The 13,280-nt window shown below is 40.9% G+C and overlaps 1 protein-coding gene across 1 annotated transcript in view; it reads left to right on the top strand.

Moving 5' to 3' along the window:
- Positions 1–1,780, top strand: part of IRS1 (insulin receptor substrate 1) — a 56,860-nt gene extending 55,080 nt beyond the window's left edge. Inside the window, exon 2 of the mRNA XM_079135217.1 lies at positions 756–1,780. The gene's annotated coding sequence lies outside the window, so the exon portion shown is untranslated. The remainder of the gene's footprint in view (positions 1–755) is intronic.
- Positions 1,781–13,280: the final 11,500 nt, after the last annotated feature.

The raw sequence follows: 13,280 nt of genomic DNA, 5'->3' as shown, positions 1-13,280 counted from the left end.
CTTTCGAATGCATGAAAAATATGGAGCTCCAAAGGATCATCTATTATTATACTTGAGAGCAATAGATGCTTTATGAGGTCGAAAAAGGGTCTCTTCTCTGAAGGGGAATTATGGATAATGCCCCATTTGAGGTCTGCCTTCTTGAATTGCAGAGAAGAAATGCTGTGCTTCTGCCTAAATATAACTTATTTCTGTTAGACTTAAATCAGAATCTCTTTCTTTTCTTATTTAATAATTCACTGTGTCTGTTTTGCATGGGTCTCCTTTTGCATCTAAAATTCTCCTGTCAAACAATGTCATATTAAAAATTGATTCCAGATTTTGTAATGGTTAAGCTCTGCAACTTCAGATGCTAAAATTTGCAGTTGACTTTTAACCAAAAGAAGATTGAGCATAGATTGCCTGTAACCTGTTTACAATATTTTGTCATAGTTTTACCCACTAACTATGACGAGCATTTTTGCTCATCACCAAAGAATCTTTTTGTTGTTGCTAAATCTCTGAAATGTCCAGATCACATTGATTTGTTTACTGACTTAATATTGACTACTTTTACTTTGTGATTGCTTTAGACTCTTGCATCTTGAAAGAAAGAATAGTCAAATACAGTCTGTTGATTTTGTTTAGGCACACAGGACTGTGTGTGCCTGTAACTTGGGTTTATCTGAGACTGTTCCCTTTTGGAAGGAGAGCTCCCAACTGGGTGTGTGTTTTGAGTTGCCTGTGGTGACCAATTCTTTCCTTTTCCCTTTCAGAATGAAGACCTAAACGACCTCAGCAAATCCTCCTCTAACTCATGGGTACCCAGACTCTAACTCTTTCATGATTCACAATCAAGGACCTCACATCTTCCTCCTCCGTAGATGGTACGATGCACCCATTTCAGTTTGTTTACTTTATACAATCCTCAGGAGTTCGTTGACTGAACTGCACGTTCTGTATTGTGCCAAGCAAAATAGCACTGTGACACCAGAAGAATGAGTCTGCGTGAACTTCATCTTGAACCTTAAAGACTTAGCTGGCCACAATGAGCTGATGTGCCCACCACCAGGCCATGAGAGAATGGGTTTCCTCTCATTGCATTTACAAGATTTGTTTCATCTGCTGCTGAAACTGTGTTTGACAAAATATCATTGTAAATTATTTCATTCAAAACTGTTCACATTGGGTGGAGAGAGTATTAAATATTTAACATAGGTTTTGATTTATATGTGTAATTTTTTATTGAAAATGTAACTTTTCTTACAGCACATCGTTTTTTTGGATGTGGAACTGAGGTATACAATGTTCTGTTGTAAAGAGTGGAGCAAATGCTTAAAACAAGGCTAAAAGAGTAGAATAGTGTATGATCCTTGTTTTAAGGTTGTAATTCAGAAGAATAATATAATAAGAATCATAGTGCCATAGATGATTCTCAATTGTATAGTTATATTTGCTGATACTATCTCTTGTAATATAAACTTGATGTTGAGCTGAGTTCCTTACGAGAATTAATCTTAATTTTGTATTTTTCCTGTAAGACAATAGACCATGTTAATTAAACTGAAGAGCGATATATACTACTGGGGTATTTTCAAGTGTCAGCTTAAAATTGGCAATTGAATGGAAGCAAAATTATAAGAAAAGGAAATCAAAGTCTTCCATTGTATATATTGTAAACAGAAGGAGACATGGGTGATCCTTTCAAATCAAAAGCTTTCTTTGGAATGAACAATGTGGGTGTTTGTAAATTCTGGAGATGTCTTTCTATTCATAATAAACTAGAGTCTGTTAATCTTTTCTTCTCTCCCCTTCCCCAGTCCACTTCTGGAAGCTTCTTGCTCCATTCCCACCGTTCTTTCTCCTGTGCACACGTTATGATATTTCCTGCATCATCTTGAGGATAATTAGACAAGTGAGTGCTTGCTAACCAGAAATTAAAATTCCAGAGTGGCATTTTTTTTTTTTTTTCTCTTTCTTTAAATCATGACCAGGGCTACATGTCACTCTCCTTAAGACCTGAGCTCTCGTGTTTTGAGAACTTCCAGTTTTACATTATTTAGCAGAATGTAATTGGCCTATTTGCCCTGGTAGGTGCTGGCCTAGTAGTGATTAGTTTAAAAAACAAAACAACAACAACAACAACAAACCCAAAACACAGTGCACAGAGAGCACATAAAAGCATAATGACCTGCTATGGAAACATCTAGCCAGCAGTGAGATTTTTAATCCTTTTCTTGTTTAGAAAGTGTACACATCCTGGAATTTTTCCTTGTAAAACACAAATGGCAATGAGCACATCTAAAGATATTGCCTACAGAAGTTTTTAATCTTTCTGCCAGGAAACTTCCAAAAGTTAAGTGAATTCATGCAAATATCAGGCTCCCTCTGAGCCAGTGCGAAGTCTATATCAGGCGTTGCCAGCCCTGCTGTTGGGAGGAGCAACGATTTATTTCTGGGAAGGGTTGATCCTCCTGGGTGGAGCTACAAAGAAGGGCCAGGGTTGGAGGACCTCGGGGTGGCTGCTGCTCTGATCGGCTGGTTGGGGAGCTCTGCTCTGCTCCAAAGGGAGTGGGGATAAATGGCACCCCCACACTGCTGAGGCCCATATTACTGTCCATTCAGCCAGATGGCATGTACCTCACAGACTATTGTACAATGTTCATCGTTGCAGATTTTAATCATTTGCATGCTCATCAATTTCTAAGATAAATAGGCCTATAGTCATAAGAATCCATTGTTTTCAAGGAACTTGCTGAATTACATCATTTCCTATCCATAGAGAACACCACCAACTTTGAAACTGTCATAGGAAAGTTATTTTTTACTCCTTTGTAAAAAAGACTTTCTCAGTCAAGCTAACTTTTCATTTTCAACTCTTCTGATTCATACTCTTGCTCGTATAAGAAAGCTAGCTATCCTGCTCTCTTCCGTTGAGCACTTAAGTAGTTAAAGAGAAATCCATGAACAAAGCTGCCTCAACTATTTTCCTGCTAAGCTGGTTATTATTTCTCAAGGAACCCAGACTTTAAATGTGTATTACCAAGATACCTCTGCATGTGGAATTATCAACATATTTTGGGTGAGAACGGAAACAGACTGGAAAAATGCATCTCTTAGTTTCTATAGCTGACTTTTTGTTGATTCAAATAGCATAAAGGTAGAAATTCTTATTTAAGCTGCTTCTAGAGGTACCTGAGCTGAGTTCAATGGTGGTATCAAACTTTACTGATTTAAAACTGGAAGTTGCTGGTACTCAAGCCAACAACTCATGCTCTGGCTAACTCAAAGGGTTTGCTTTGAGCATATCAGCTGCTAAGTCCTTGTGTTTGGTTCCTATTTAAGAGAGTTGGCTTTTATCCATTTCAAAGTGTTTGTAGGCCAGCCAAGGGCTTACATTAATGGGGCTTCTAGTGGCCTCTGGTTAACCTAGAAGTTAGTGGCTTTTTCTTCATGAGACCAACCTTCTTAGAGACAGGCAGAGTTATAAAAATTCTCCTTTGTGAAAAGAACAAATGTTTCATGGCTTTGATATCTTCATTCTGGGCAAAAGCATGTCCCTAGAACCAGTTGGAAGTAAGGGGAATCCATTAATGATCAACCACCTGAGTCAATAATGACAAATCAGTTCTGATGTTACATGTGTGGCTATTTCTTGCTAACTCTCAAAGGTCAGGGACTCTCTTAACTAATCTAGTGATGCAAAAATGGATTTACTCAGAATCATCTGGCCAGAAGTAGAGATTTTTTTAACCTTTCTTTCCCTGGCTTTTGTCTTTAGGTATCTTTAAAATGTGAGACAGAGTGTTAAGAAACAGTTTTGTACTGTAAGGAACTGCTTTACGGTGCTGAAACCCTGTTTTAGGCATTCTTGCATCTTGAACGCAATATGCCATGTACCTGGAAACTTCCATTTTATTTACTACAGGTGGTTTAAAGATGGGGCAGAAGGCTCAGCACCCACTGACGCTACGAGCCACAAAAATCAGTACAGAGCCAAGCACTGTGGCTGATTCCACACTCTGTCTCTCACTGCTTTGGTGGAGCACTGTAAGTCAGTCCATCACACAAGGAGGCCCTGAAGCCAGACACTGAGAATTCAAACCCTGACCTGACCAGGGAGAGGGGGACCTTTGGGAGGCATGCAAAAGAGAGTGGGTGGAAACCAAATATGAGATGGCTTCTTTGTTGTGACTTGATGGGGAAAGTGTTCCCAGGACTTGATGAATGTTAGTGGGAGGTGGTGCTATAGTCATGTATATAGGCTACTGAGAAACCCGAAGGAAGCAGCATGCTCTTCCAGGGATGTGAGGAAATACCACCTTGCCAATGCTAAGAAAAAGAGCTCCACCCGGGTGGTAGGCTTCGTTATGAGAAGCAAAGACGGCCTTGTTATAGTCAGTAGAATGTTCAGGGTTAAACACTGCCTGTAGTCATTTCTAAAGCCAAGCCTGGGAAGACCTTTAAGGTCTTGCCATAGCTCTGTAAACCAGACCCCTAAGTGTGCCTGCAGAACGTGTGGGTCTGGTGTGTGTGGGCTGTTTCTCACTGCTTGTAACCAGAGCATCAAATATGATGCTGCAAGGTTGAATGATACTGAGAGTGTTTGGCCCTACTCGTAAGAGATCTATCATTAATAAACAGCTTATAATTAGCTAGTATGATTAGAAAACATATGACTTAGATGACAAGTTGTCTTCCTTTCCTAGCTTGTCGATGACTTGGCATTTGTGATGTATACACAAAGAGATCCGGTGTGTTCGCCTTTCACCATTCACCTGGCATTTAAATCTCTCTTTGCTCATGTTGTTCATTTACCAGTGTTACCCAATATGCCATGTACTAGGACAAATTCACTACACAGGAAAGCATCTAGATTTGTGTAGACATCTTTAGTGCTGATTCTTTTTTTCTCTTTAGACTTTTGCCATTGGCCTAAGAATGTAGTTCCCAGAACAATTTTTCTTGCAAAGTACTTTCCTTACACCTCTTGGCTACAGGGTGGGCCAAATCAACTACATATATATTTTCATTTACTGTGTGTGCAGTTTGGTTTATCATCCTAAGATGGTGGTGCTGCTTCTGGTGCTACTTCATCTGTGTACAAGAGACCAACAGATGGTCTGTATTGCTACCAAAACATTTATTGTATATATGTGTATAACATACGTATTATGTATATATGTCATGGGTACCAGGCCAGGTTTATATTTTTTATTTAGAAGTGTTTCACTTTTCCAAGTTTTCTTTATAGTGTTATGTTTATTTTCAATTTTTTCCCCTTGATTCTGTCTGGTACTTAGAACTGTAGTGTCTTCATCATTAATTAAAGAAAACTGTCTAAATGAATTCATGATGTGAATGTTAGTGATCCTTCCTGTCTTTCAATTATGGGACATGACACAGAAACTGGGCATTTGACTGGGTAGGAGCAGTGGATACCATTAAACCTACTTACATAGGTAATTTTGGAATTGATCATTTGTCTCACCCTATCTCAGTTGGCTTTCAATGGCCGAGTGAATAAAGAAAATGACCTTGGGAAAGATTTTAAGGTGCTTTTATTGGTGGTGGTGATGAGGGAGAACAGAATAAGCAGGGAAAAAAATCCATCCTTGGGGGGAAAGATTTGTGTTCAGTTTACATGCACTGGAGCAGCCTCCTTGATCTTAAATGTGCACACAGATCTCTGGTTCAAATGCAGGTTGCCATGCCAGGTATTGGGGCCGGGTCTGAGGGACTGCGTTTCTAACCAGCTCCCTGGCAAGGCCAGTGCTGCTCATCCTAGCCTGCAGATGGCAATTAGCCTTGGATACATATTAGTGTCATTTGGGCATCTATTAAAAAGCCTCAGCGGCCAGTCTGACCCTGGGGATGCTGGTTTAATAGGTCCAGGGCTGGGTCCTGGACTTCAGTTGTGTCGGATGCTCTTGATGCTTCCGAGATTCTAGCAAGTGATCAGGGCTGAGAACCACAGCTGGGAAGTGTTGCCCAAATGTCTCTGATTACAGCGCTGCTCATTGGAAACACTGAAGCCAGGAGTGCTGTAGGAATGTGCATCTTTCGGCAGGTGACTCTTCTGGTAGGCAAGTTGGGAGAGCCTCACTTCTTTGGAAGTGGAGGCCTTAGATCATTTCACCAATAGAAGAAATAGCAACACCTGCAATTTTTAAAAATAATTGACCATGCTGCCTATACAGAAGCAGCCAGCTTCTTCCCCTGCTACTGTGACCTTTCTTGCTTCGACAACTTAAAATGAAGATGATTGATATGTCCAGGGTGGTTAAAGATAATTCAAGTTGTTGGACATTTTGGAGACAGATTCAAGTTTTTTTATTTTTATTTTTTATTTTTATTTTTTTATGTAAGCATAGTGTTGCACTGAAAGCAGAAAGACTCATTTTTTCATCCTTATTTGGGGCACCAGCTAGAGGACTCTTCCTTCTGCCTTCCAGCATAAATGATATTTTCACTGTTTAGGAGCAGCATGTGACCTGATTTCATAAATGCTTGAAGCTCTTTTGTGTTCATTTTATATTACCTTTCTCCATTTATACTAACAACAAGAACCACTGATTTTCCCCTCCTACTGGTACTGCAAAGCAAACATCAATCCCCTATTGAAATGACATGTAAACATCACTAATTAGTATGAATTTGAGGGAAGTCTATTTGGAATGAATTAATGGTATAATTTATAGCATGACTGTCTTTTTACCTTTGCACATATACAAAAACAAACTACAGCAAGTAAAGTGGTGTCAGTAAAGGACCTTTGAGAAATTCATAGCCAAGAAGAATTTGTAATCACCTCAATGATTCTAGTATAAACAGTAGCAACATCTATTCTGCATTCATTCTAGGTTAGCCACCAGGTTTTATGTCAATTATCTTGTTTTATTCTTCCAGGTAACCCACGGATAGAGGGGTGTGCCTGGTCACAGGTTACTGAGGTGAATCAGCCTCTCACAATGAGAACTGTTTGATGGCAGGGTTTATGTTCTCATCAATACTACTGCAACTCTCTGGTTTCCAGGTGCTTAAAAAATATGTTCCATATATTCTAAACACTGTTGGCCTGGGGATGTAGCTCAGTGGTAGAGCATTTCTTGCCTAGCATGGAAAGTCCAGGGGTTTAATCCCCAGCAACACACATACACACACACACACACAAAAAAAAAAAAAAAAAGAAAGAAAGAAAGAAAATTCCAACTCACAATCACTCTAGCTGCCTTGGGCTGTGAACTTGCTGCACAAACATAATCTCTCCTGAGCCTAAAAGTATGGCTCTGTTCAGCTTATAAATTTCATCCTACAAGGTAACAGGGCCTGATTCCATTTATTTCCATGTCTTACCTTTGTTTCTAGTTTAGTTCATTCGTGTCAGGAGTTTTTCTCAGTTTTTCTAAGAACACCTCTTTTTAGCAATAGAATAGAAATACCCAGATTTAATTTTGGAACACACAAGGATAGTAATATAGTTAAATGTGAAAGTCACATGAAATCCAAACAGATGTGTTTTGGGGCATTAGGTCTTACATATTTTCACTGGTGAACCCTTCTAAATCAGAACTTCTCATACTCTGTTAGGGATATGGATGATTAGGAAAATGAATGGAATTGGCAATAGGAAGTGTGGGGAGGCAGATGCCTGAGTTTCACCTGAATCAGAGAATGAGTCCCCACCATTAGAGAATAAAGGGCTGACGCTCATCTACAGTACAGGAACTCCTCTGATCTGCAGTCATGTTTCCCAAAGTTCAGACCAACAGCAATTCTAACAGAATTCCTAATGCATTTATGATGACAGACTTTAGCAATGACCACAGGAAACTATTTTAATAATAAATTGGTTCCCCAGTACACACACATTCAGGAGACCTACACCCCAACTTTGTTACTGGAGTCCATTAATATTCTATCTGCTCCCTCTCTGCAAGTTGCTCCAAATCTCCAAATCTCAAGAACCAAAGTCCCCTAATTGTAAATGAGAGACGAAATGTTATAGTTGGAGTTCCTAAAAAGAAAAACAACCCAAAAAGTAAAAAATCAGTAAAACTAGTCTAAACTTACAAAGAAATCACATGAAAATAGAGGTATTAGATAAATTTGCACTAATATTATTATGCAACATTAGCATGATTCTATAAAACAAATAACAAATATGCATGCCCAATGGATGGTTATGTCCCCAAAATATTAAGAAGTGATATTCTAATGGTATTTTGGATGATTTTTCTTTTTTCTTTTTCTGTCAAATTTTACAGTGATCATATTTCATTTTTATACTGAGAGAACAATAAAATATACAAATATATTTGTTGGATGATATCTCAGTGAACTCTCTGCCCCCGCCAATTAATCTTCGTACTCATGGTCTACAAATCAGGAGTTAGCCACCTACAGCTTGGAGGCCAAATCCTGTCTGTTGCTTGTTTTTGTAAAAACAGTTTTATTGGAATACAACTGTGCTCAATCATTTACATATGGCCTTTGGTATCCACCAGCAGAGGTGACTAGATGAGACAAAAACCCAATGGCCTGAAAAGTAAAACACTTACTGTCTGAGTCTTTACAGAATGTTTATCAGATGTTTCCTGGCCCCTGCCACAGATGTTTTTCAAGAGGGAAAATTGGGATCTGAGACAAAATTCCCTGCTCTGGGCTTCTGAAATTTTCCAGGACCCACTAAAAACAAAAAACAAACAAATAAACAAACCAAAAAACCAAACCAAACCAAAAGAAAACCAAAACCAGAAAACACTGTTATCATAGAGGCTGAACCTCTATGGCCACAACTGGCTGGAGAGAGATACAGTACTAAAAGGAAGGGCCAAGAAGCAGAGCAGACAGGTGGGCAATGGTTCACACGGAGGACTGTCCAAGAGGCCGGAAAAACTTCTTCAGAATGACACTAAAAGGCTATTTTATTCGTGTCTCATTTTTTCTAGAAAACAACCAAATAAAGAAAAAATATGAAAAAAAAAAAAAAAGGAGAAATCAGTTAAAGGTTGTCTTTGTAAAATCAAGGTTGGGGTTCCTTGAGAGAGTCCAGAGGAAGTTCAAAATAGATTATGGTATCCTGAAGAGCAGAACCTCAATGAATAGTGGGGACAATAAACATGCATTTCTTTTCCATTTTTATTTTTTTCTAACTTGTGATCAGCTGCAGTGCTGAGAATTAAGATGAGTCCCAGAAGCATGGATTCAGTCCAAGAAGACAATATCTGGTAACCTACGAGACAAAGGTAAAATATTTGAGGATTATTGGATTTAAAAAAAAAATGAGTCATTGTTCCAAATTGGGTCATTAAATAAACTAGGAAGGCAATTCCTTGATATTTTTATCATCAGATCTCAATATTCACTCATCACACCCTCAGTATCACTGAAGAACTATTTTATGCTAGGTGTGAGATTTGGCATCCCTCAAAATCCCTGCTCTTTGAAGTTCCCAGATTAGTTCTACGAGTGATCTCAGATTTCAACTTGTCTGAACTACTTTTGTAGATAAGGAAACTGGATTTCAGTTCCACCTTCATTTCACATAACTTTATTTTAAAATCATATCAATACCAGTTTGATGAAGACGGATTCCAAACGCGCTGTAGTGTCCTCTCCCGGCGGAGAACACTCCTGGGCCCAGCTTGCAGCTGGTGAATGGATTTGGCAAGTCATGTCCTGAAGGTTGCTGAAGTCATACTGGACAGCCTGCTCAGTGGAGAGCTAGAGAGAGGTACATCAAAAGGAGAGGCACTCAAAGGAGACGGCCTGAGGGGCCAGGCAGATGGAACAAGAAGCAGAGCAGGCAGGTGGGCAATGGTTCACACAGAGGACTGTCCAAGGGGCCAGAAAGCATCATAAAATCAATCTTTCTGTTGGAGGGCTGCTTTCTTTATGATCTGAGGCAACTCCTATTCTCACTCCTATTCTCAGTGAGAAACTGAGGCCACCAGTCCCTCCCCCTGTGAGTTCTGGATCAGATCTAGGGAAGACCCCAATAACGCACACAGCTCATGTTTATGGAGAGTTTTCCATGTGCCTGTGGGTTGGTCATGGACCAGTCCATGTCCTCCCTTCAAATCACCATTTTACAGAGTAAATAGGCTAATGTGTAGAAGAGGCCTTGTCCGTGGTCAGCCAGTTGGTAAGTGGGATTCCAACTCAGATCCATTCATTAATAACCCGTTCATGGAAAGTGAAACAAAAATCCACATACTTTGGAATCATATACATTTAGGCCCTGGGTTGTCAGAAAATGCCATATGGAATCTCTTGATTTGTTCTTTCATTACTCCAGACACAGCCTGGACCCTCTTCTCAGCCTCCACCCTGAAGTCCAACTTCCTTCTCTAGAGAGCTTTGAAGGCATCTGGTTAAGTCAGAATGGAAGGCGCCTCAGTCTCTTATTAACCTCTTGATGCTCAGTTCTTAATTAAGGGTTTTTCCATATCAAGTTAAATGCAGCTCCTCTCTGGCTTTCCGCAGAAGGTCAAAGCCAAATACACATGTAAGCCCACCCCTTCCCGCCCATATACACACCAGGGGTAAATGTTATCTAGAACAGCCAGTGTACGAAGGGCATCAGCAGCATGTTCCTGGTTTAGATTCAAAATTTTCATTTAATTTTTCATCCTCCTCTCATCCCCACCACACGTCAACGATTTCAGTCATCAGGGTCTCATGCCCCATATGGGAAAAAATGTTCTGAATCTGGTTTATTTCATCTGTTGAAAAATAAAATCAGTTTGGCTGAGCTAAACAAACTTCTTCCTGAGTAGAGCTACCCTCCTATTTTTCTTTGCAGAAATGTTTGACAGATGGGAATCTAATGGGAGGTATTTCTTTTCATGACCGTGTGAAAACTTCAGTTCTCATCTTTGCCTTGCCAGGAACTGTGTGACTTAGAGCAAAGCCCTGCTCTCTGCACCACCAGCCCCAATCCTGCTTTAGAAGACAGGAGCGTTATCTGATCTTAACCTGGGCTTCGGAAATTTGTCAACACTCCCGAATCAAATGCAATGTTTTCATGGGTGTGCTCATTGCTTTATTCATAGGGAAAAGGGATCGTGATTTCAAGGGGATTCACTAAACTCTCTGTTGAGATCACAGACAAATGGTTTTTTAATATCATCATGATTTTTATGATTCCTACCAAAGTTGGTAGAATTAGGGACTAGCCTAGAGGAAAAGGGGTCAGCAAAGTTTATCCTACTTCTTTCTCCCCGCAATGCTACATATTGCTTGATGGTGGGCACTCCCCACTGCCAGATTCTTTCCAGAATGAAGAAACATGTGATAAAGTATTTTTTCCCCAGAAGTAAATGAAATTGTTGTATTGGTTCTCAGGTCATTTGCCTCAATAAGAAAACCTACCTTGGAGGAAAGACAGCACGTTAGCACAAGGGAACTCTGATGGCTAATGGGGGAACTTTGGGTATCAATGTTTTAATGGTAGAGACTGGGTACTTCACAGGCATGAGCCCTGAAAATGATCATGACAAGCTAGCTGATCCCTTCCCCCTGGAGTAACTAAAAATAACACTCTCTTTTGAAAATGACACACAACTTGCATATTTGCTAAGCAAAAAAGAACTTCTTTCTAGATTTTCCAAATAAGTTTAATTTTGAATGAACTCATTAAAGCTAAACTTTTTTATTTCCTTTGATTTTAGGGAGCCAGGGACCCAGCTTGGCTGGTGAGTTCTAGTCTAGCCTGGGTCCAGCACCCTTCTTGTCTCACCTCTAAAGTCATCCTTTGTTGATGACCATCTATCTGTTCACCAGCATGTGAGGTTGGCTCTGACATGCTCTAAGAGGAACCTTGCTTACTTATGTGGGCAAAAAAAGAACAGAAGGAGGGAGAGCAGGAAAAGAATTAAAGACCCTCTGACTGACAGATGGCTCCTACCTGTTGCTAGTGATGGGCCATCTATTTTCATTCTTCCCTACTCCCTGTGACTCTTCATGACACAAAGAAACCCTCAGCTAAAATTGTAAAAAAACATATGACTCTTAGGAGATTGTAAACTTGAAATCTCTTCTCTAAGAAACTGTTTCAGGTAAGAAGACTGCCCACTGTATGGTCTACAAAGATGGTGAGACCCCATGTAAACATCACCAACTAACAAAACCACGGCCCTCCTCAGAAATCTGAGCACAAATGGCCCCCAAGAGGAACTGGATGTTCATAATAGCGACAAGCCAGCCAGTTCCACCTTCCATTTCAACTGCGGCATTACTTCCTTAAGATAGGAGCTGCGACTAGAAACTTCCACCCAATCCAGGCTCGTCGACCTTTAAATTGGATTCATACGTGGTCCCCAAGTCTCACGCTCTCACACTTCTGGCTCATCCAAATGCCGATGTTCTGTTCTGAACACAGCCTTCCTATGAAGAGGCTGATCTGTTAGCAGGTACCCACCCCCATGTCACTCCATCTCTGTGGCTGACCAAGTTGGAGTTCAATTCTTTTCATATTTAAGACCAAAAGTTTGAAAAAAAAAATTTAAGGATAGGTTGCTGTTTTCCCTTCATTTGGGGGTCTTCACCACAGTGTGTTTTTTAAAAAAGGAGGGAGGTGTCCAGAGGAACCCCTGCCAAGACAGGGACCCACATGGAAGGAGGACGCTTGCAGGGAAAAGAGCGGGACCTGATCCAGGCTGTGCTGAGCAGGCTGCCCCCGCCTCTGCCTCCTGCCTTGCTTCTTACCTGCTTCTTCTCCTTGTCCTGCACCTTCTCTCCATGTTTCAGGCTTGGCCAACCTTTCGCAGCATTATTTTTAGTTCTCACAGGGGAACACCAACTTGTTTCCCCCCTCGTCTCTGTTCCCCTTACCAGGGATGCGAGAGGGTTTTCCTGCTGGTGTGTTCAAGGGCGGCCAGGACACCGTGTGCTTGGGTTTAACCCCTTGTACTTCCCCGAGGTGCTGAGTTCCTCTGTACATGTACTTCTAATTCTTTCCAGGCTTGCGCGTCTGGTCCAGACTGCAGCTACTCTGGAGCCTGGCCTGCTTCTTGTTTGGGGGAAGCTTATTGCTTCACAGTAAGACCATCTGACAGTTGTTATCTGCGACCTGAGACACAGAACTGCCAGCGGCGAGTGCCAGAGGCAGGGATGAGTTGTTCTTCTGCAAGACCTCCCAGCTCCCCAGCTCCCACTGCCATCTGGGACCACCCCAGGAAAGAGACAGTGTGACTCCACATGCTCACGGGAGGATGGAAGGTCTCCCGCCCACCAGGGGCCACAGTCTGGACTTGAGTCCCTGACAGTGGGGAGAGCTATTGGACTCATCTGTCTGG

The sequence above is a fragment of the Sciurus vulgaris genome, assembly GCF_902686455.1.
Source record: "Sciurus vulgaris genome assembly, chromosome: 3".
NCBI lineage: Eukaryota > Metazoa > Chordata > Mammalia > Rodentia > Sciuridae > Sciurus > Sciurus vulgaris.
This window is presented reverse-complemented; position numbering and strand designations above follow the sequence as displayed.